This window comes from Numida meleagris, chromosome 8 (assembly GCF_002078875.1).
Source record: "Numida meleagris isolate 19003 breed g44 Domestic line chromosome 8, NumMel1.0, whole genome shotgun sequence".
In the NCBI taxonomy this organism is placed as follows: Eukaryota; Metazoa; Chordata; class Aves; order Galliformes; family Numididae; genus Numida; species Numida meleagris.
Genome location: NC_034416.1, coordinates 13,962,844 through 13,988,276, shown reverse-complemented (window position 1 = coordinate 13,988,276; position 25,433 = coordinate 13,962,844). Strand labels below are relative to the sequence as shown.

At 39.5% G+C, this 25,433-nt stretch overlaps 2 protein-coding genes across 2 annotated transcripts in view; one reads left to right on the top strand and one right to left on the bottom strand.

The window, feature by feature from the left end:
• Window positions 1-25,433, top strand: part of NXT2 (nuclear transport factor 2 like export factor 2) — a 74,172-nt gene that overhangs the window by 34,205 nt on the left and 14,534 nt on the right. The window contains exon 3 of the mRNA XM_021405746.1: window positions 25,207-25,336. The gene's annotated coding sequence lies outside the window, so the exon portion shown is untranslated. The remainder of the gene's footprint in view (window positions 1-25,206; window positions 25,337-25,433) is intronic.
• The window catches only part of LOC110403345 (basic salivary proline-rich protein 2-like), a 66,039-nt gene that overhangs the window by 34,802 nt on the left and 5,804 nt on the right, over window positions 1-25,433 (bottom strand). The window lies entirely within an intron of this gene.

The window sequence follows — 25,433 nt, the reverse complement described above, 5'->3', positions numbered from 1 at the left end:
GATGAGCAGAGGCCATGCGGAGTGGGAGAGAGCAGAGTGCTACATAATCTTTCTCAGAAGTGCTGATGTTGGGGAGTGTGCTCTCTTTTAGAATTGTTATCAACATGTAGCGTGTCATGAATTGACAACTTCGTAACGCAAAGCAACAAAAACAAAAATATGTCTAGTCCTCAAGAGTCAGTTTCAAACATACCTTGTCATTTGCTCATTGTCTTTAATCTATGTACTTGCTGTACGTTATCTTGTATTTCTGCTGCCAAATAGAAAAGCGAGGCCAAACAACTTCCTAGGTAACATTTCACTGTAAAGTCTAAACAAGAAACAGAGAGCTTCAGGCAGGGAAGTCTGATCCTTTCTTTAAAGAATGTCTTTCCAGTTCTAGAGAAAGTGAGAAGAGATCTACAAATACCAGCTCATCACAATAATCATACTAATCAGTAATGACAGAAACTGATATTTTTTCTATAAACTTCTAAAATGCCCAGAGAAAGTCTGTGGTTCTCTAGAAGGCTATGTATGTTCTTAGAGTGGTGTTCCTATAGAACATTTTTCTGCTTCCTTGGGATCTGTGGATTTTCAATCCATACTACATTTTGTAGTATTTTTTGCAAAGGTCCAACTTCTGCTAAAGAGTTTTGTTTCTATCCATGCAAATAAGTGAGCAAATATTTTAGTGTATGTTCTCTTGTTTTTCTTCTGGTATGGGCCAGCTTGGGGAAATCTCTCTGTCCCAGTTTATAGCTATAGATCTCTCCCATTTTGGTTAAAAAAAAAAAAAAAAAGTCATTAGATTTTTGCCATTGCTTCTTACTGAATTTTCTTTCCTTTGAATAACAGCTGTATAGGCCATCAGCTTTCTTAAGGCTACTGGGAGATCCAGACTGGCTGGGAAACATGGAATTCCTGGCTCTTGCTGCAGTACCCAGACCACTAGACCACATATTTTTGTGTCATGGAAAATTAAAGCCCATTACTTTGTAAGCTTTCTTGATCTGTTTCTTCCCTCACCCTGTTTGTATTGCTTTTTACTGTGATAAGGATACAAAATTCAGATGTTAGAGTTAAAAATCAGCTTTTAACAAATCCAACAACTACAATCTTCTGAAGAATTATACTTTTAATACCCTAAATATTCAGACTACTGCCAGGTCAGTCAGCATTTCAGCGTGGGTTGACGTTGTTTTCTTCTGGCAGTAAGCAGCCCACATTATGACTTCACCTCTTAAATTTGCTCAAGAGGTTGATTTTCACTAGAAGTGCAGTTTTTCCAAGCCATATTCAACTTAACCATATCATAACTCAGAAATTTAATTTGTTCCATATTGTTACAAGTGCCACTCTCAGCAGTTGAATGGATGGCGCTTTATTTTTTTGGAAGCCTGGGAGCACGTAATTTGTTTAGTTAGCCTTGTATAAAATGTAAGGAATCAAAGGAACAAATAATTACAGTGCTTATATAGAAGTATTTTTATATGAGTACTTATGTGTATGTATGGATACAAGTACTTATACAGAGATACCTAAACACAGACGTGTACGTGTGTGTAGTGGTCACATTCTTTTCCGAAGAACTAACCTGGTTCATTTTTTACATTATCATGCAGATACTGCCCCTCAGAAAAATGCACTGCATGAAAATGCAGGCTATTCCACCCTCCCCACAATAGTTTTCTGGTCAGTAAGTATTACATAGGACAATCAAAGATATGCCCAGAGCTTCGCTCTTTCTTGGAGCAGGGATGGTGAGTAACCACAAAGGACACAATGGTAGTTCTAGTGCAACCTCAGAAGGAAGCATCTGAAGTGCTCTGGATACACTGGGCTGCATCGCACCAGTTTGTCTTCCAGAAGACTCTCCCTCAAATTAAATATGGGTAAAACTGACATAGAAAAAAAAAAAAGCTTTGGGAACTTTATCAACTAATTGGGATCCTTTTTAGTTAAAGCACTATGTAGCAGTTCAGGACTGATTCTTTCTTTTATACCCAGGAGGATGTGCTGGTGTGTATCTTGTAAAAACAGCTGCCGCTTTTGTGCTTGTGTTCATGAGGCAGATAACTGCAGCGACTCATACCTCTTAACGTCTGTACACAGGACTCGCACCAAGCTCCTCTGTGCTGTGCTCACTCGCACGTTGGGCTGAAGTCCAGTATAGGATGCAAGAGCCTGTGTGATAAATACTGAAGATTCTGTTAAATCTAAATTTGTTCTTCCTGCTGTGGGAATGAAGTGGCAAGGGAAAGATCTTCCCCATAGTGTCACAGAACTGCAGAATCACTTTTGGCTGCAGCCCTACCAATTCTCCTTCATAGGGGAAGCACAGTGCAGGATTAAATGAGGTCATGGTATCATCTCCTGCACACCTACTTCACTCTGGTGTGTAGAGAGCTGATAAGTATAGAGCTCCATATCAAAAGTGTGTGATGGGGAAGAGGAGAAGAGCAGAACAACAAGGGAAATGAAGGAGGATTGCTTAGGGCTCTTACTGCCTCCCTTGTGAGAGAAGCTTGTGGTAGTTCACAGGTGGTCTTCTGAGAAGGAGCAGTTTGCTTCATAGTGCTCTTGCAATAGTCCTTATAGCAGTAGATTATTGTAAATGCAATAGCAGAGAAGCTGAATAGCTCATGTGCAAGCTTGTCAGTTTGATTCTCTGCTGCTTACATCAATTGTCTAGCTACATTTTGTGAATGGAGATGGTTGCCTCCCGCTTGTTGCTTCTGCACTGGTCGGGAAAGCAAACGTATTACTTTTCAAAATGGCATGGCAGAAGTCCAAGCGTATCTAGCACAGGAAGGAAGCAATCTTATCAGCTTTTCTGGCCCACTGATAAAACCATACAAGGAAATCATTCTGCTTTAAGTGAGGAAAAGGAAGTCTTTGATAAAATTTAGAACTTGCGTTGGGAATCACATCAATGAAAATGACATATACAAATAACCAAGCATTTCAGTCTGTATGAAGTGGTTTGTTTGTAATATCAAAGCAGAAATATTTACAGGTTTTGACAAGCTTCCCCACGGGGGATCAGTTAACATCCCTTCTGGCCTATCTACTTGGTCATGTATTTTCAGTCTAAACTGTTCTTTATGAAAAAAAAAACAAAAAAAAAACAACAGCAACAAAACAAACCCTGCAGCAGCCAGCCTATATGGCTTTAGCTCCATTCATGCCATAGAGTCTAATTTTTACTCACCATTGCACAGAGTATCTTGTGTATTGGTATTCCAGTTTTATTTTGTACTAAAAACTCTAATTTTTCTAAGCAAATCATATTTTTTTTCCAATCTTTTTTGTAACTAAGCAAATATCTCCACTGGCAGTGTGTCATGCCACATGAAAACACTAGTTCAGGTTTTCAAGAGCCCAAGAATCTCTGCGGTGCACCTTATTTTACAAAGCAGACATATCCAAGTACCTCATGTTTTACCAGTTCTTGCTTCTAGAAAAGTAATTGTGCTTGCTGTGACAATGAAAAGCAAACAATCCCAACTTCATTTGTCAGGTTAAGCGTTATTAGCATTCTTATGGTAGCTCACAGAAGTTGATGAAAAAAACAACTCTGATATTGATAGTTGATAGTTGGTTGATAGTCTGCAGTAATTTGGGGTACAGTAAGTTAATTTCAGAGTAAGACTTGAAGTAAATATGCATTTAATCAGAAGCAAAGCACCTTTGTATTTCAATGATATGTGTAATTAGGGTTTTTTGGCATGGGTTGTTTGTCTTTGATAGATGTTATTCTTCAGGTGCAGATTCTGGTTAATGCTGAATGCCTGTATCTTCCTGCTGAATGATAATGACAGGTGTCCAATTTCTAGACTTATTTTACAGCAGTAATATAAGAATAAAATTAACCTACAATAAAATAGAGTGCTCCACAAAGTCTGGACTTCAGACATGAGTGTTGTATTTTTTAATGTCACTCTTATGTTTGAACTTAGATAAGAAACAGGAAGGTTTGAGCAAGCTGCTGTGGTTGCTGTATGTTACTTTCTGACTGCTGAGACAAATGAGCAAATTGAGTACGTAGCTAAAGCTAGATTCTATAAATTAACGTGAGTCTGCGCATACTTAAAATACACAAAAATTAATAATCAAAACCAGTATACTCAATTTAGTGTACCTTGAGAGCAGAACACTTGTTTATTGGCTGTCAGTGAAAGCCAGAAGCCTATTCTTGCCAAGCTCTCTCACTTGCACGTTTGGCCATCTACCAGTCATTGCTTTGGTATTCTGAAGGATTGGTATGAGTATTTTAAATTTTATTTCAGTGTATTTGATCTCATCATTTTCAGTCTTACGGTAAATGACAACTGCTGTTGCTATTATGGGCAGGAGGTTGGAAGCATGTTTTCTTTTTTAGGAATTTAGATGATTTCTCTGAAGAAATGAGCAGATTGTGTACGTATATCAAGTAGTGAGTATGTGGGAAAGAGAACTGTATGAGATTCCTTCCCTCCCGGAACAGCTAGTGGGACAACTACTGTTCAAATCAATAAAGCAGAAGTGGAGAAAATGATCCTGATGTCATCTTAGTACTGTGATGGGCACTTGAATAATGCCGCAGGCAACAGAAAATGCCCTCCTTTCCTACTTACAGTTTTTCAATTCTAATCAGACCAGAAGAGAATCCTGGCTATTCTACATACTTTATTGCTTGTTTTAAAGCTCCTTGTTTTGTTACTGTGGGCTCATTCTGTGGTTGTTCAGCCTGATTTAGCAGAGTCCTATTCTTTCTGACCTTTGAAGTACAGCATGTTACTGCAGCAAAGTCAGTTTTCCAGTACCAGAGAAATGTTGACATGCTGACATATCCATGGCCTTTTACGGCTTGCAGAATCTATGGGGCCATAGGATCTCTTTGCACGGTTCTGTTAGGCTTAGCTCAGTATGTGTGAGCTAAGTCAAATCTTAAAATCTCTCTGTTCCGTCCTACTTTCGTGCACAGCAGAGGTGAAAGTGTACTTCTGAGCATCCACCCAAACAAAAAGAAAGCTCTAAGTTCTTACAGAATCTGCTGAACCACTGTTTTCTATCTGTCAAAATGTGGTAGTTCTAGTTGCTGGTCATTTTTCAGGCAAAAGATGTAGAAACTGACGTATTCAATCGTCCCGTGCAGTAACCACTGTAGTCAAAACAACCTTGAGCAAAATGACATACGCTGCTGACCTCAGCCCAGTCAAATGATTCCTTCTGCTCTAACAAGCTCTTTAAAGTATTTATAACTTTTTCTCAAGTACTCAGGCTGCCTTCCGCTTTTGGTCCACTTTCAATTATCTGTAATTTAGGACAGGGCTCTCAGATAGAACGGGGACACATCCAGGCAGGCTCCGTATCTATTTGAGCTTGTACTAGATGTAGTATAGAAATGAACTTTGAGTTATGTATAGGTGTAACATTTTGTCATACACATACAGACATGCACATATATGTACATCTCTATATATGCTCCAATTAGTCTTTTGGAGCAGATATTAAACACCACTGGTTTAAATGCTGAAGAAACTGTGTATTTAAAAAGGAAAGGTATTTCAGGCCACTTTGTTTTAAATCAAAATGTAGCACAAATGACTTACTGAATATCTGATGGTCGGATTTGGCAGAAAAAAAGGGGATGGACTATGTAACAAGTAATTTCAGATCACAGGAGCATCTAGTTATGTTCTTGATATGTTTCCTTGTTGTCATAGTGGACTAATAAACAAACAGTAGATAGCAAGACCTATATGTTAGTGCAGGTGCCTGAAACTCTTAGGAATTAGTGGAAGGGGAGCTATTAAAATACAGCTTCTCTGTGTGTTCTCTTCAGATTCTGGATCATTTCTTAAAAATAGATCACTTGTTTCGTGTGTAACTAATACTGGTGTATATCTGGAATAATTTCATTGACTGTTGCCCAGGGAGAGGTCAGAAGAGACCCATTTTGTGCCTACTGAAATCAACAGACTCTCTCCTTATCTCCTCTGAAATGCTTATCCAAAAGCACAGCAGCCCCACGTTTGAATTTAATTCTCTGTGCACTGCGTATTCCAGATGTGATGTTTTTCAGACTCAATACAAAAATGTAATGCAGACAGGTGTAGCACAGGTTTTAGTCTTTAATTAGGTCAATTTACAATTAAATCTGACAGTAAGAAATAGGTTAATTGCTTTAGGCCTCATTTAACAAGTATTAGCCCTTGAATAAAAACACTTCTCTTACAGGAAAAAAAAGCATTTATTTTTCTCTAAGGGAAGGAGGAGGACTTTGATTTATTTTTGATATCAAAATAAGTAAATACTATTATTAATGCTCGCAGATATCCAAATATTCAGGTATTAAATAGTCAGTACATACAAGGTATAATCTTTCATAGCTTTTTCAGGGCCCTTTGTAGGAGCATCCCAAGTAGCTTATGGAAGAGGTAACAGTCTTTTGCTCTCTTTTAAGGATTGCAATTTTGAGAAAAATTTCACATTCTACTTGAGCTCCCGTAGGGTTACTGATGTTCTATGCAGGAGTAAAACCGAGGGTTGACCTGCTGTCTGCATCTCTGCACTTTTTGTCTGAGTGGGGAAAGAGGAGGAATAAGATGGCAGATGGTTCCTCCCCTCCCATGAATGGATGGGATCTCATTGTGTTGCCCAGCAGCTTACTCCGAAGTGGTTCATGCATTGTGCAGTGTGATTTTCACTGGGACTTTGACTCTTGGCAGTCAAGTATTCTCAGTAATGTACCCCAAAACTCGTTATTAGGCAATTTCGTCTTTGATATAATTCCTAAAGTGAATTGAACTGGAGAAAAAACAAATAAACTAATATGTTAATAATCCTGAAAATTTCCTGCTGGACTTCAACTTACCATTAATTGCCGCTGCTGTTTATAAAGCCTGCTTGATTTGTTGGTTTTATTTAAAAGGACCGGTGCAGTCTTTCTTAATATATCTTGTTCTGGACTTGCACATAAAAATTTTTATACTCGGTGTTTCCCAATTTATTGCTTCCCTAAAATTATTACTAGTACAGTTCTGCTCAAACATTGATAGAACATATGTTAAAAGATATTTGCAGCTTCAAGAGCTAAAGGAAGAGTTCCTTGGCTGATTGTGTATCTGTTATGTAGGAGAACATGCCACTCTTTTCTGAGAAAGCTAAAGCTGTGTTTATCCAAGACTATCCCTAGGTACCAGAAAACATTTGTAATACAATATGAGATTAATACCCCATTAAAAAAGGAAGAATGACAAAGACTGGATGACGGAAAAGGGTAAGAAAAGGGTAGCTTTTTCTTCTGGCTTGGAATTGCATGTCTGGACTTTATTTAGCAAGGAGGTTTGACATTTATACTGCATTTATCTCAGTGTGGCATCAGAGATCTGGATTTCTGTCTGACTAAAGGAAAGTCATTTCGGCCCTCTGTGCCTCTGTTTCCGCCACAACCTCGCGTTTGTCTTTATTTAGAATGTAAGTTCCGTGGGGTTGAAAACTGAGTGTGTATGTCTGTGCAACCCCTGGGGCATAGATTTCGGATGCAGCCTCTGCGTATTGCTGAAATACAAATATTACTATTTCTGTTGTGACTCTAAATGAGCCATTTCATCTATTTGCATTTATTTCCTCAGCTATAAAATGGGGCGATAACTCACAAGAGGGTTATGAAGATTAGCTCACTAATGCTAATGAAATATTTTGAGTTCCTCAGATAGAAAGCTTTTAAGAACAGTAAAATATTATTGAGCAAATGACACCTGTGTTTTATTAATTCACAAAGGCTGCGTGATTGACCTTAAAAATGCAGCTTTGATTGATCAGGTAGAACGGTCCAAGTGATGGCAGGTTAGTTCAGCGCTGTAGCTTGTGCTTTGCAGCTTTGTGCGAGGAAAGAGGAAGGGGCTGCAGGGAAGTTTGCTGCAGGAATACCAGGAATTTGAATGATTTCCTGTGTTGAGTCTGAGGGTCCTCCTCTGCCATTCAGGAATGACACTCTGTAAGCAGCAGTAGAGTAACCTCGAAAAACTAATGAGCTTTCTAAGAATTAAAAACAAATGAGCATGCAGCGTTTTACGTAGTGCACTGGAGAACAAGCGTACCAGAAGCCTGTTCAAATTTCAATTAAGGAAATGAAACAGCAGTTGGGATGAAAATCTGACTCATTTTAGGTATGGAGATCTGGGCTAACAGTCTGGTGGTGATATTCACAAGGAACCATTCAGTCTTTTGTTTCCCAAATAACCAGGAATTAGGGAACCTTGCTGCACACAGAGCTGGCGGTGTAAGGGGTTTCAGCAGAGGGAACTACATGGAGAGGCCAACATCAGAGGGCCAACATACTTTTCACAGGAATCCATAGATAAAAAGTACGAGTATCAATAAAAAGAGAACCTGCAAACATTTAACACAGAGAATAAAATCCTTCTTTCATAAACATTTTTCAAGGTAATAAGTGGGAATAAGTTCTAACTGTGGGTAGAAAACATCCTCAGAGATGCTGGTGAATGGCTGAGTGACTTGGTTGTTAGTAGGAGTGTACAAGAAAGAAGATGGGTAGACAATTTTTAATTTATATATATATCTATTTACAAGGTTTAAGGTCTTGATGGGAAGAAATTATTTTTGTTACAAGATTTATTTAGCAATTCTTATGGTTCTGTTGAATTCAGATATGTGTCTCTTAGAATCAGTAGATTTTCGTTGTTAGAATGCTCCATAAAGGTTTTTTAAGTCAGAAGTATTCCATATTTGTTTCCAATTTCCGTAGCAACAGGAAATGATCACAATATATTTATATGTGCATGTGTATGCATATATGTGCTTACAGGGAGTCTAGAAATACATTAACCCTGAAGACGTGCTGAATGGGTTCAGACTGAAAAAGAGGGAGAGTCTGATAACTGAAGGAGCTTTTTGTTTTATTCTGTGCAGGCAGGCAGGAAAGGCAGTGCAACATGAGCAAGACATTTCATTTGTGGTTGAATCCACAGATGAGCTATTGTAGAAAGTATTCTCCAAAACATGCTTACACGAGAGATGGGGCACGTGGTACTGATTAGATTTAGTACCAGCAGGGCAGTCTTATGACACAGAAACATTACAGTTGGAAAGCTGCAAAACACGTTTCAGTGTCAGGAGGCTGCCCCTTTGTTGTTACAGTGCCTTGATGGGAATGAATGGAGCTCTGCACCTTCCCAGAAAGAGCTCGGCACCTTTCTGCTTTGGCCAATGTTATAGTTGGAAAGATTCAAAGCTAGAGACAGTGTTTTCTTATAATAGTCAAACATGCTGGAAAACAAAGGAGAAAGCATGCCTCACATTCCACTGGAGTCAGTGGTTTCTGTCTCTTTTTGCACTTTAGATCACTTCCAGTCCTCTTTGGCAGGAAAGGAAGAGCCTGTGATTGAGTGGGCAGTGTCTGCTTTCACCCGCGGGTACCGAGCTCACCCCTCTCCAGCAGGGGATGATGCAGCTTTCGTGGTGCTGTGGGGGTGCTGCTGTGTCCAGTCACTCGGTCCTTCTTGCCTATTAGCAGATAGATTAGCAGTAAGAAAAAGAAGAGGTTATAACAAACAAATGCACAGCCTTTTTTATTGTTGTTTGATATTCTCCCAGCACGCCACTGATTTGGTTTACACTTTTTCTCCAAATGATACCTCTGTAAGTTTACTCACTGGAACTTTTAGTTGGATTTAGAGAGGGGAAAATTCTGATCATTCATTTATCTGCAAATATCAGTAATTAAGTACAAGGTTGGGAAACATTATACCTGGAGGTTGTATAGTACCATTACTCTCAGAGCATCTTCTGAGCCACGATATGACAGTCATTCTGAAAAATGCTGAGCGCTGTTCTTCAGAGTTATTTTTCTGCTAGAAACAGGTTTACACAGCAGATGAAAATCATCTTAGAATTAGTTCATTTTAAACAAATTAGGAAGTTTAAGATGATTCTTAACTGTAATTAATTGTAATTAATTTCTTCATTGAAACATTTGAGAAAATACTATAATATCTCTAGAATGTATTGGATTTAGCACATACAATATTTCAATTTTTATTTGTGTATGTTTTCTGCTTTTTACCTTCTATTTTTATAAACTATAAGTCAATGGAAGGCTGAATTTCCAGGTCTAGACTTCGCTTCAGTGGCAGTTTTTTCCAAACCAGGGAGAATGGGAACATCAATAGTAACAAACACAGAAGACACTCCACTAAGCACATAAATATTCTTCCAATGTCAGTAATACCTGACTGAGTTCATGGTAATGAATGAGAGGATCCCTATTAGTTTCACTTTTTTGATACAGTCCCTCTTTCAGCTTTCCCTTAAAATAGGCCTTCATCCTTAAACTATTGCTTATGAGAACACTCTGAAAGACAGAAAAGATAGACCAAAGCAGCGTTCAGTGACATTTCACTTGTTTTCTAATTGTTCAGTTTTACAATGGATTTAACTTGGTCACTTAACTAAAGGATGAGTACCATGAACACATATGATTTAGCAAGTATGCAAGGTTTGTTTATAAAAGAAACACAACTACTGTGCTTGTTAGAAGGTGTCAGGGGCTCTCCCAGCATGAATTGTTCATTGCTTTCCTCTTCAGCCAAATTATTTCCCTATACAATGAACAGCACTGGTTCCTCTTTGGCCTACATGCATATTCATTTAGAATTACAACTTCCTTAATTGGTTCATGGATTCAAAGGAGAATCTCAGGAGAGCAGAGTTACAGCTTTCCTTCCGTTTGAATGGAAGTACTGCTTGAACAGCATTATAGTATGCAAAAGCACTTATGTTTGTGAATGAGAAGAAATTAGAGACATTATTTGAGAGTGGTGGAGCAAATACGACATGACAGAAAACATTTCAATAGATTAAACATAGTGGATGCATTTGGGGAAATTACAGAAACCCAGAAGTCTGAGAGAAAGAAAAGCAAAGCAGAAAAGAAGGGAGGAGGAGGACATCTTTACCTTGCACATAAGCTAGTGGGAATTGAAAGTTTTCACTATTTTGCAAAATCAAACCTTTTTAAGGCTCAAGATAAATAATGCATATCAGAAAAAAAATAATTAAAAATCTGGGTAGTAGTAGGATATTGAGACACAGTAATGTGATAGAAAGTGAAGTGCCTCCTGAGCACAGCTGAAGGCAGCTGGAAGGCGATGGGAGGGCTCTGGCAAGGCTGACTGTAGGGAGGGAGGAGCAAATGCCTCGAGTGGAGTGTAAGCCAAAAGCTGAGCAAAAACTAATATGTAGCTCAATGCAACACATAAAAGGAGATTAAAATGCATACTGAATGTAGTTTTATAACAGCTGAGCCAGTGCTGTGGTCAGATAACAGACACTGGAGATTGTAGGATGGCTCCACTCCCAACAGGCTCCAGCAGAAATCGGTGGCAGCATTATTAGTAACATGACATCAGTTAATGAACTTAAGTAACTTCAGTAACAACCCTGCTTGAGGTGCTGGTTATTTATTTAGTAATGCTTCTGGGATTGGCAAGACTGCCCTCTGCCATGATCTTTTAGAGCCTCAAACAGAACTAGTTGACAGGAAAGGAACTGCTAAACAGTAGGTACATCTTTTAGCAGAACTCTGTATTATAATGATGAATGTGCACTCACTTTCCATGCAAAACCAAAGTTTATTAAAGGGTAAAATAACAAACCATGTGATGGTCAACATCATCATTTCGCATTAGACGTGGTTCTAGCCACACCTCTGTTTTCCCTAGTCACACCAATTTTCTGGGTGTTACTATTGGGAAACACAACAACTGAGCTCTTTGCTAGCACAGCAACTGAGTTCTTGGGACACTGCTACTATTTTCATTTATATTGCACTACTTTTATAAGTATACTCAGTAACTTCTGACTTACTTTCTCACAGAATGTACAGGCAATCTGGACCTGATTTTCATAAGCCTTCATTGCTACAGTAGCACATGATAGATTTATCTGATGTTGTTATATTTTCCTATACTAACCTTTTGGGAGAAGGAAAAATAAATAACTGTTTGACACACACACAAGGAATGTTGGTCTGCAACCCAGGTCAGTGTAAGCCTACAAAATTCCTCTTGGTTTTATTGCTGGCATTGTCATTAACGATGTTCTGTGCCTGTTATCTGGTCAGATGAATACTTTTTCTGTTATTTCAAGGCATTCCAGTACATTAAGCTTAAAGTTGTCACTGATGTGTATGCAGTTTATAAAATAAAGTTACCATTACCTCACCATTTTGCTTTGCAGTAAGATATCCTCCCTCCTAGTGTTCTGCTATGCAGTATGACAATGTTATTCACTCCTCCCAGTGATCTTTCCTCACTGTAAAATCTATGGCTGTGGTTTTCATAGTAATTGAATGATTATGCTGAAACAGTTGTTGCCGATTTCCTCACGTCTGCTGAGGGTAGGTGTGGAAAGTTGTTTGGTTTTAGGTGCTGTCTGACTTAGTGCAACTGCACCTGTAAACAGTAGTTTACAATCAACATAATTTTAAAGCACCCAGAAAACTGCTGCTCTCTTTACAGCCTGGGCCTCCATAGCAAAAGCTGTGCCTCACGCTGGTGCTGTCAGCAAGAGCCCATACAGTAATCACTGAGGAGGGTTGGAGTGTAGGAGCTTTGTTTTGCTGACACCACTGAGATCATGTTCTTGTTGCTGCTCCTTCTCCTGTTCCTGCTTCATTTCTTGCTTTCCTTGTATCCCAGCAGTGGGCAATGCAGCTCTTAGCACTTATAAGCCATCCATGCATCTACACATGCATGATCTTTTACCTTCCCTAATTGTCATCTTTGCAGTTTTCTTCCTTCTGAACATGTTACCTGTTTTATCATCATGTAGACACATCTGGCAAGGTGGATCTCCAGGAATGGCCGTTTTCATTGTTCACATGGCATTTCAGTGTGCTCCGATCAAACCCAACAACAGCTGTCAGTCAGCCATCTGCTGCTGAGAATTCCTATAGCTAAAAAGCTATTAACAAAAACCCACAAAATCGTTTGGCTCCTAGGAGGCACATTTGGGCAACTGTGGCTGAGATACAAGCAAAAACATGTTGAAAAGAAGGAAGAAATCATAGAATGGCTTGGGTTGGAAGGGACCGTAATGATCAAGTTCCAAACCCCCTGCCACAGGCAGGGTTGCCAACCACTAGGTCAGGTACTAGTCCAGGATGCCCCGGGCCCCATCCAACCTGGCCTTGAACACCTCCAGGGATGGGGCATCCACAACCTCTCTGAGCAGCCTGTTCCAGCACCTCACCGCTCTCTCAGAGAAAAACTTCCCCCTGACATCTGATCTAAATCTTCCCTCCTTTAGTTTAAAACCATTTCCCCTTGTCCTATTACTGTCTACTCATGTAAAAAGTTGATTTCCTTCCTGTTTATAACCTTCCTTTAAATACTGGAAGGCCAAAATTAGGTCTCCCCACAGCCTTCTCTTTTCCATGTAAATGAAATGGAGAAATTTTTACACGTGAATGAAGGAGATCAGAGGGGGTCCTGCAAAGAAGAGAGGAGGATGTCATGAAATTTCCATAAGAACGCAGGCTGAGAAAGACAAAGCCCAGAAAGAGCTCCAAAGCTAAGTAAAGGAAGTGAAATGAGTCCACAGAGAGACATAAAACGCTGTCCTGACAGACAAACTGTCAAGATAAAGAGCAAGAGGCAGAAGCAGATCACACTTCAGTTTTTAAACTGAACTGCTATGCAGTCTGCAAAGTAGAGAAGCTTGTACACACACCTGGTGCGCTGGGCGACTGCTGGGAGCAGCATGAAAAAAATGGTACCTGTTTTCTTGTATCGCTTTCATCGGAGAGAGATCTGCGTTTCCTTTCCAAAAGTGTCTCAATAATTGAAATACTGAGAAGTAGAAACAATTGTGTGATTAGAGACAGGCAAACTCCATTGCAAATTGCCGGTGCAGGCGCAGAAAACAGGTTGGTCCTCATCATTAGTGCTATCATCTTCCAAGTTCAACATGAAACTTGTGGTACAGAGACTACTAACTTTAATCATCACGAGGGAATAAATCAAAATAGACTGTACTCCAGAAGCTCGATTCCCAGTGCAAGGAGGGAGGAATTACTTTAATTTCAGGATTTACAACAATGTAACAGTACAGAATGTTTTCTCTCTTCCTGTGTCCAGATTGTTTTGTCTGTTTGAACTTCCATGTTTGGACTTACAGATACAAAGGCATATTTTATTTAGGGCTGCAAACTGAAACTTTCTCATGCTGTACATGGCTTCTCTCAGGGCAGACACATCCTCTCCTCTGTTAGGAAGAAGCCTTACTGCGTGAGTTTTGAGGGACTGGATGTCCTCCAGTGCAAACAAGAGATATGTGTCTGTGTATTTGGAATAGTTGTGTGCTGCACTGTGGCAAGTGTGTTGTGGCAAGCAAACCTGTGACATTCCAGAGCCCCTGCAATAACAGATGTCTGACACTGCAGAGAGGTCAGGCCAGCCTGAGGATGCAATCAGCAGATACAGCCTTCAGCTCAAAGCACAGCAAATCTGTTATTATTCAAGGGCTTATGTTATTGCACAATTTCTTTTCTCAGATAGAACTTTTCCAAAATAGCCTAACCAAGATATGGCCTGTCCATGAATTTAGTGTAAGACACATTGAAAAAGTAGTATAGAGACTCCTAAGCAACTAGTGGAGAATGAATGGGTTGAAAAATTAACTAACGTTATTTGAAATATCATCATCACATTAGCACAAGTGGTCCACCTGCCTCTTATTGGGCTGCTCGTTCTTAATACAATGGGTAGAGGGAAGGGAGCAGTCGGTAGGATGTATTGCTCATGTAGTGCAGTTCGGGGTTTGACTGTTATGCCCACATCCTACAGCATCATGCAGGAAAGAAGTGTTGGCTGTGTGAATAAATTACTTTCTGTCCATAAACTTGTATTCCCAGAGGAGTAGGCATCACATGCACCCACTCTAAGCCTAAAATCCTTAATCATGCTATTTTACATTACTCTTCTGGTGCAGCTCAGTTGTCTTCGTGTCTATCACAGGTAAAATTCAGAGGAATTTATCTGGGGGCTGATGTTCTCCATGTCAGGCATTTTTAAGTGTATTGCCATTTTATACAAGCATTTAAAGGCTGTAACCCAGTATGATGCTGTAAGAAATCAGTTTAAAATTACCTGAAAGGATTAACAAAACATCGTTCTTTCTAGGATCTTGAAGTCTACACTGGGATTTAGGAGAAGTTGGAATTTCTCATTTGTTTGCTTTGGGATTCTGTAATTCTTCAGATCTACCTACGTGGGGTCTCAAAAGTGGAAGAGGTTGGTAGGGCAGTGGCACTGAGGTGTGTCACAGAGTGAGGCCAGTGAGTGGCTGCAGGAGAGGTACTCTGCCAGAACAAAAATGGAAATGGGAAGCACCAAGCATTTTACTTCACAGAGCCTGTGCAGTTCCCTGCCTCTACTGTCTGAGTGATGCAATTACCTTAGAGTTTCTAGTTCGGTTTGTTTACGACACTGGGTTCTTCTTTTTCTTGATAGTTGTTCAAGGTCGTAAAGATCTGTCTAAAAATAAAAATTAGAACACGTCCCTGGTGCACAGTCCTGTCTCCTTTCTCAAATGAGACCAGCCAGAAAGCAGCTGACACTGATGCTAACAGTGGCAGTTGAATATAGAACATTGCTGAATACACCGGGGCACAGGGAGCGCTGCTCTCGGTGCACGATGGCTGTGTTATTTGTTCTGGCAAAGACTGGCGTGGTCACTGAAGTTATGGTGCTAGGAAGAGACACTCTTCTTGCAGAACCCTATGTGATAAGAATAGAAGTACATCCTCAATGTATATAGAAGACTTCAAAGAACAAGACAACATTTCTTTAGTTCTCAGCTGTCCTCAATGCCCAGGGCATCTGCTGTAAATATTGCCAAAATTCCCTCTCCATACTCATCTATTGCATACTCCGGAACCCGCTTTAAATGATCACTGTGTGTGTATGTGTATTTTGTCTTTTCCTGCATAAGATGCATACTGTCACTGTCATTTTACCTATTTGTCTTTCTGCTTGAAACTGAGAGAGAACTTGGAAGCACTCATTCCAATTCTGCAGTCTTATTCCAAATATCTGTGAATATAAAAATAATTCACTTTTTGAGTATCTTCTTATACTGTTGCTTTAATTGTGTATTGTAAGACACTCAAAGGTACTGTCCATATGTGGAGAACATTTATTACAATGTTATTTCCAAATTTATGTTATTTTATTTTGTTTTCACGTCTTGGGTGTTGGATGGAGACCTAAAGTTTTGACAAGCTGTAGCTCTGTGTCAGGTGTGTGCAGGTTGTTTTAGATAGCTTGAGAAAACATTCTGATATCCAAGTGTATTCGCCTAGAATGTTCTTGGAAACACCTCACCATTTGTGCAATTGGCTGAATTCCAAAAGAAAAAAAAATTTAAATGTTGTCATGAAATATTTTTAAATGTTTACATGAAAATCCCTCTTCTCTCTCATTTTGCTCCTCCTATGTCAAGAATGGATGCTTTAATAATGAGCAGGGATCTCCGCTAAAGCCATGAGTATCTCCTCATCTCCTTTCTGGCAGAGTCTGTCCATTTGATTTCTTGCAGCTTCTATTCATCCTTTCTTCAAAGATCTCACAGATTGCAACAGATGCCCCCGCTGGACTCCCTAAGCTTGCCGGCTCTTTTGCTTTCTCAGTTATAAAGTGCTGTGCTTGGAATGAAATTATTTTACTCTTGGATACTAGTAGTGGTTTCACAGAGTATGCAAGTGGTGCCGAGAAGCTCAAGCACTTTGCTAAGATGGTGGTCACCAGGAGGAAACGCTGCTTTTAAGAACAGCTTTTAAGCTTTGTCTCAGGGCTCTGAGCTTCTTAAACTCTTATCCATCTCCCAGTGCAGCTTCAAAGGTTTTAAAAACTGCAAAATATCCAAGGTTTTAAATGTGCCGTAAGTTTTGGTAGATCTGCAGAAATACGTTCTCGACACCTACCCTCCAGGACCTTGTTTTGGTGCTGCTGTGGTGTGGCTGGTACATGACGAAGGAATGCCCAGACAACTGAAAGCCACACTAGTATCCACAGCTAAATATGGGCATATAGCTCTGGTACCAAACATTTACTAATACACCTTCTGCTTGTTTGCTCCTTACTCTTTGAAACTAAAATTCCTCCTCCAGCGGTAAAAGTAAACATATTGCACCAAATTTTGTCCTTTAGACTTTACTCTGACGTGTGATGACTAAATGTTACCCCGCTGTTTGACCTCAGTCACAAACCATATACTGCTTGGTAGCCTAAGAATGTTTAGCCCATGCCTGACCCGATAAATCATTGCTGGAGTGTGGAAAGGCGCGGCGCTGCCATCCCCGCCGTGCCCGCTGCGCAGCGGCTGCTCGGCTGCAGCTGAAGGGCCGCCTGTCGGCGACAAGACGAACAGTGCTGCCAGCAAAAGACGTCCGGATGTTCTTGCTGTTGTCTCTGTCTGTCTGCCTTCTGAATATTCTGTCACTATAAACACTGGCATCAGTCAACCTCAGTTCCAGAGAAGGCTTTTTTTTAATGACATCTGTATCTGCTGTTTTCTTTACTTTTGGCTTCGTTCCTTTACAGATTCCCTTCAAAATTTTTTTGAGCTTAGTTATGTTTAATCATCTTATGGTAAGTCCACACTGTTAATCCAAAAAGAATCCTTTCAAAAGAAGGTCCATCTCTTATTTTTTAACCTTTAGCTTAGTCCAAAAAGGTAAGCACATCCGAAATGCTGTGAGGCATCAGCAAACCGTGGGTGCATACAGCTGGGAGGAAAGCAGGTCGTGTTCAGTGTGTGGGCAGTTCTGCTCATGTAGCCAAGTGCTCTGCCCAGAGTTTCACAAAGCTCTTGTGCTTCTAGTAGTGTACACTGTAGGAGGAAAGGGTTCTTGGAGAGAATTTTGGTGGCTGTTGCTGCTGTTTGTTGTGAGCAGTGTAAGTTTGTGCTCTGAGCAGTTTCACTCATTCCAAATTCTCCTTTGCCACAAACAGTAGATGCAAAGAAGTAATTAGGTGGATAATTGTCTGGCAGGTGCTACCTCTACTAACTAGATTTCCCATCCATTTTGCGATTTACGGATTCTATTATTTCCCATAGGAATGTATTTTAAAAGCAATTTTTTCAGGATGCACCTAGATCTACTTTTTTCATTACCTTTGCTCCTGGTGCTTATCTCTTACAGTTCATAAACATCTATTTTGATAGGTACACCTCTGTTCTCTCCGTTCTTCAGAGATATTACACAACTCTTTCATTTCCACATTTTCTTGTTACACACATTTGTGTGGTGATTTCATCAGCCTTCATCTTCAAAGTTTGTCCACGCTCTGAAGATCTACCTCTCCGTTTCTAAGCACACTCCTATCACACAATGTTGCTTCATTTCCTGTTGAATATCTTCTTCTCAGACAATAACACTGCTGTCCTCCCCATTGCTCAACCCTGTAATACCATGCTGCTTCATTCATCCAGCATTCAAATTCCACCACTTCGTGCAAAGCGTTCCCTAATAGCATTTCTAATAAACATGTTTGTTCTTTCCCCACAGCTGTGACTCTCTTAGGTCACTCCCCAGCCCTGACTGGTGTAACATCTTCCATACTTTCCATGATCCAAAATTTCTGTCTCCCTTCACCGCCATAGCTTGTAAGTTTCATGTTCTTGGCCTGGGAATCTGACCGGATCCTTCCATCTTCTTTGCTACATAACCTAATGAGTTAAACATTGTTTTCTGCTCCTCCTTACGTAGTACCCGTAGCTCCCAGTGAACTACCTTGAACCTGACCTTTCTGGAGATGCTGCAGGATCTGTCAGTTTGACTACAGTTACGAACACCCAGCTGCACCAACTCCCATTCAGGATCCCTGTGCGCTACGTAAGAAAAAATAACCAAAACCTAAGGACAGGAACAAAATGTAACATTTCCCATTTTTCACTGATGACAAATTTAACAAGCAATTGTTTGTGTCAGTTAATATGACAACTATTGAGCAAACAGCTGCTACTCCAGATGGAATATGTGTGACAGCTGGAGGGCCCAGGTGCATCGCCCTGGAATAAATCAACACAGCGTTGGCATGTTGGTTTATTCTTGGCTGTTTTGATGGCACTTCTACCAGCTTCTTGGATGCTCTCTTCTCTATCCTTAGGAAACCATTTTTTGCACAATTGTATATTAAAGTGTTGGAATTTAAACAAGAGGGAGAGGTTTTACAGTGATTGTCAATGGAGAAGGATTTAGGGACACAGCCTATTATAATTCTGTGAGTATATTCATCTTGATTTTTTCAAAACATGATTACAGGAGATGTTCCCTTTTCCTGTACTTTGTCTAAAAAGATTTCTTAAGTTGTGCAGGAGCAGAGAAAGCTTTTTACCCCCAAATCACTAACCTTATATCTTCATTTTCCTGACTGGGATACTGTGCCAGGCGGAGCAAGGGCTGAACCATTACTGATGAAATTGTTTACTCTCCAAGAACTAAATTAGGATCAATAATAAATGCCACTGAGGTCCCTGAATAAGTCAGATGGATTTGTCTGGAAGTTTGTAAGTGTAAGACTCTGTAACCTTTTATCAATATCTAAATCATCCTACTACCTGATCTGTTTTAGTGCCTATAAGGAAAGAATCTCTCTCAGTATTCCTGCAGAATAATCTTGATATAAAAATCATCTTGGAAATCCCTGATGCTTCTGACTGGTCTTGTCCTCATGTTTCTGAAGAGAATCTTCATATCCTTAAACCTATTTTCAAGAGAACGGTGCCATAGAGGAATAGTATTTTTAAGGATTGTGAACCCTTCCCTCTCTTTGATGCAAATTCTGAAGGAGTGCAAAAAATGTAATAAATGTCTTAGGATTTGGTTTTTTTTTTCTGAATGCTTACTTTTCTCTGCAGTTTGGTGATAAAATCAGCGATGTTATTATAAATCACTCATAATTTGAGTTTCCCCCATGCATACTACTTTGATTTTTGAATACATTCCTCATTGGCAAGCTAGCACAATCATGGGAACTAATAATCAGATTTAGTGTGAATCATTACAGAGTTTATTATTAATAACTCTCGTGGGAATGCAAATTCATTCTACTGAATACTTGGTAAACATAGTAAAAATGTTGTGGGAAGATTCACATACTTTGTGCTAAAAGAGATCCATTCCAAAGGCTTGTCAACAGAAATATAGATTAGGTCATATGTGTGTATCAAAGGTAACACGTTGAGCTAGGCAGGTTATATATATATTGACCTAGCTTTGAGTCTCCATAAATAAATAGGACCAGTGAAAGGACAGAGGTAAAAAGGAAGCTGTGCCTGCGTTTGCTTCTTAAGCCCTTGTTACTTTTGGGGCCAAACATTGCTGTTTTAGTGGATATCCCTTAAAACAGCTGGAGGCAGGGAGGCACACAATCAGATCTTACGTTTTACCTCTGGTCTGGCAGAGGGCTAAGAATACTTGGGAAAAAAGAAGAGTAGATGGGATGCTCCATACAAGTCCTCACCCACAAAGATGTCAGGCTTGCCATTTGATCGCTGAGGAGTACAGATGAGTGGAGACCTTAGTGTAACACTGACATCTGGCAGCTCCGGTATTTCTATGGTATCCCATGGCTACGCTGACAATTCCAAAGGAGGAGCCAAGCGTGGGTTACCTTCACAATGTCCTACCAAAGTGGAGAACATACATGCAGAGAAACCCTTATTTACAATCTGGGACTTATCCATTTAGAAAAATGTTTCTCTTCTACCTTTATCTTACCTATCCAGTGTAGAAAATAAGTTATTGGTGCACCTCACTGCTAGAAAGCAAATTGTTATTGCAAACAAAGGGATGTAAGCAACTGGCCAGAAGCGTGCCATTGATTTCGTGGAACTGGGACAATTCACTGGCAGCCCTTCTGCAATGCCCTATGTCTTACTTCAGTAAACTGTATTGGAGGATATATTTATAGTATAAAGCACAATTGAGAATCAGCTCATTTTGTACGGTTCCTCTTTATTACTGGCAAGCCTTCTGTTAATAGGCATGTGAGTAGAAGCTTTTGGTACTGTTCAATCAGCTGTGTTTATTTGAATTTGTTTCACAGACATGCTTAAGGTCTCCCTGAGTCATTTGTAGGTACAAATTAACACTCCCTCTGATATTCACATTTATCCTTTGGGCTCTGGGCTGAGTGCCCTGTTGTTTCCATCTGATTATGTATGTGCATGGCTAGAAGGAATAGGGAGAGAGAAACTGCTTGTGAAAAACAAACAGAAAAATCCCGAATATTCAGGTCTATTCAGACTGATATACGCAGAGCAAACCAAATGCACAGCTCCCATTAACAGCTGTTGCAGGACCAACCCGGGGATCTCGCACCTGTTTTGTGAGTTCTCCCACAATGACAGTAATTATTTGTTTTTTGTTTTAGAAAAGTCATTGTGAATTTAATACTTTGGAGCAGTAACTAGGGGAATATCCTGCACCAAATAATAGAGCTATTTTAAGTTACAGCACATTTGGTACCTAAGCGGCCTGATATTTTAACTTTGTGTTATTGGTCTTCAATTTGAAATTGCTCTGATGCCCATTGATTAGTTTCATCTGAAACACGAGCATCTATTACAAAATATTGATTTGTGCATCACCTTCTGGCCAAGCAGGTTAATTGAATAGTGCTTGGGGAAGTTATTTCAGACACCATCTAGTATTTATCTTCAAAGAGCTGATGGAATTGTTTGACATTTAGCCAAGATATCTGCTAAAACTGCAGCTTGAGCACTGAGACTGTGAAACTAAGGTAGTGATTAAAGTTACATTTTTAAGAAAATTTATTTATTCCCTGGTTTGATATCTAGGCCAGATCCAGCTTCTGTTGGAGTCAGTGGGAGTTTTGCCATTTTTTTAGCAGCTTACTACTGGACTACAGGTGTTTTAGGGAACATGGAGTAGTACTGTCCTTGTACTTTACTGTTAGAAAGCCCTGCATTTACAGCAGTGTCATGCATTGCACATGACCATGGGGCACGCAAGTCAAAAAAATTTCTTTTGGTTCTGGGTCTTAGTACAAATTCAAACCCTAGTGTAGGTTTCAGTCAACACTGAGCAGTGTGCTTATTTATCAAATAACAGGTGTTGCCTCATTAAAATGAAAGAAAATATTTCTAATGCTTCACCTTCTCAAATATCTATAGGAAAAAGAGGAAACATTTCATCAGTTACTCCCACTGAATATTCCTCGCAGTCCTACATTTATTTGTAAAGCACTCTGGAAGAGACAACGTGTTAAAGTGTTCTTTGAAACAGCCCCTTCCCAGGAAGCACACTGTAAGATGTTAATTACAAACTGTAAAATAATGGACCGTTTCTGCAGAATAATAATTGTTTCCCACCATCTGCTGAGCTGTATATCTGTCAAGAGCGATCAATATTATCTAAGTATTGAAAACAGAAGAAGAGATGAAAAATTATTTCTGTTTCTTCTTTCTGTGGTCAGTGTTCTTACACCTCATGTCCAAATGTTCTACTGACAGCAGGTTGCTTTTCAACTATCTTTCTTCAAATACAAGTATTTATTTGTGAAGCACAAGGTACATGAGTCAATTTTGGGGGTGGTAATGCTTATCTTGTGCTGTATACACAAAGTCCAATCCAACATCTTTTCCTCTACGATTTACAAGTAACAAGTAATTCAATAGATAAAAATAGATATGCTGGCTTTGCCAATGAAATTTGACTGTTTTCCAATCAATGCGTTATAATGCATATAAAGGATAAGACAGATTCCATTATATATGCCTAGAATAATTTACTTGTTTATACTCATGGTGAGAACCTAATTAATCTACATTAAAGTTACACCCTCCTCATGTTGGAGAGTGCTGAAATACATTGAAGACATTTATATAAGCCAGGTTTTCCAGGTGAGGTACCTTTCATAAGCAGTCTTTGTTATCTGCATTCCCAAAGTGAGAGCAGTGGACTTCGTTCTTTCCTTCATTCTTTCCACATTCCAACTTCATTGCCTTAACTGCAGAGCTGTTGTGCCAGGTCAGCTGGCCCCAGAGCCACTGATCAGGTGCTCAGACAAAACTCTCCATTAAAAATAAAATAAAATAACATACCATAAAGTGATAAATCTGTGTATTTCAATCTGGAATTAGATGATTCTTTACTGCAAAATGATTCCTTAAATGGTCACAGGCCTGGAGAAGTATTACATAGCCTTTGGCTGTTGTTGGGTCATGCCATGTACCAGTTATTGTTGTGGCCTACCTATGGATGCCCAGCATTTAAGTCCAAGCCAATTGTAAATTTAGCTCAGAATATGCTGCAGGCTGACCTGAACTATTCTCAAAAAAAGGCTCTTTGCTTCCCAAAGAGGAAAAATTATTGCAAAGGATAAAAACAATGAAACACCAAAAATACAATGGAAAACTGGGGAGAAAAATCGATTTTGACTCAGAAGAGGTTAAAATTTGTTCACAGACACTTTCTTGTTTCTTTCTCGTCCTTCTAACTTAAAAAAAAAATGTTGAGTTTATTGAAAGTATCAGAGGAAAATAAACTGATTTTCCAATTCTTGCTGTGCCTGCTATTTGGACCTGTGGGAACTTCCTAAAATAGTCACTCTTTGCCAGAACAGATCCAAGAGTGGAGCAAATACGAAACAATTCTGTGTTTTACATTTGTTCCATAGTCTACTCTCCATTTAGTTAGTATATTTGTAGCTTTTGTTTTATTGGTGTCATGACCTAAGGAATCCTTTAGGTCATGACAACAGGTAATAGTTCACTTCTCGGCCTTTTGAAAAACACAGCGGAATTACAGAGAAGGTGGAACTTTGGAAGGCTTTGCAGAGTTGGATTGCACAAGAGCCCCAGATCCAAATTGCACAGGATTTGTATTTTAGGCCTTTTCTAGTGGAAAGTCAGATACTCGCAGTAAAACATGTTGAAGGATGTCACATTTAATATGTATTTATTTGCTTTTGGATTATATGCTCCCTCTACAGAAAAGAAATATTGATACACGGAAGTGTTTATCAGAAACAATTCTGATTATTTCTATTTATACAGCCTTTGTAGGCCTCCCGCGAACCTCAAGAGACAAACTTAGCTAAAGCCACAAAAACGTGACAGCAAAGCACCTGTTAAAAAGTCTCTGCACATCTAAACCTGATATTTGCATTTGCTCTTTCCTTACGTTCATTCTAATGTTAAAAGCCTCCTGTTGCCTCCAAGCCAGTGTACTGGCTCCAAAAAACACGAGTTTGCATTGAAGAAATCATATATGGAATGTTAAACTAATATGTATGCAGGGTTTGTTTGCTTGTTTGTTTTACTGATTGATTGACTGATTTCTTGTTGAAGAACGTTAATCTTTTTGGAGGAATTTAGTAAACTTTCCTGTTTAGCAGAATTAGAGTTTAGAGAATTTGCCTACCTATAGAACCAAAGTTTCCAGGAATGAACCAACATGGAGCAAACTAGGATCATGTGATTTATGAGTAAATCTGTTCACTGGGGATCAGAAGATATGTAATAGTACTCAATACACATGAAAGGGATAAACATGAGATATTCCACCCTGGACTGAAGGAAGGGAAAGAGATGTGCAGTGCCTTTCTCTTAAATCCTGACAGACCCATAGTGCAATTTAGAACAGGTTTAAAAGTTGTGTTGTAGCTCAGATATTTCCTTCTAGTTTTCTATAAGTCTGGAAAACAGAGAGCTATCTGCATTTTAAATTGGAGTGCTCTTCTTTCGTCTCTGAGCCTGATAAATGTCTTGTACAGTGAGATCTAGAATTGGGCTTATTGTACCAGTGCTCCAAAAGTGCATATGATTTGGATTTTAGATCTGGAATTTTTCCTTAAAATATGGTCTGGCTACTTAAGGGCAATTTATGTAAAGGGAGAAAGAGAGGCTCACTTCCTGCCAGCATTCAGAAAAAGCTGTGGAATACTAGATGAGACGTGAAAAAGAGCCAGCCAGCCCTATTGCAGCTGCAGTGCTTGCAGCCCCTCATGAGAAAGCATTATGGATTGTGCTAGTTCTGCTGCACCCAAGTTAAAATAAACTATGGCTGTGTGCTGCAAGTCATGCTTGTAAAATCCTCTCATCAGCTGATGTGTACGGTGCAATGCATTATATGACTCATATATCTTGGTAACAGAAATTTGCAATGTTGTTTTATGTATACAGGACACAACCGTGAGCTGGTACGACACTGCAAAGCGATACAATATACTGCTGAAGCCATTGTCAGAATTTCAGTCTGAAATTTTGAGATAAAAGGATGAGTGCAAAGAGAATTACCTGTCAAGTCTGAAAGGTAAGGCTATAGGCTGCTTCTTGTCTAGTGTACAAATATGTCTGTGTGTATATACACAGACTTTAGTTATCAGCTTGCTATGTTGAACTATTGTGGA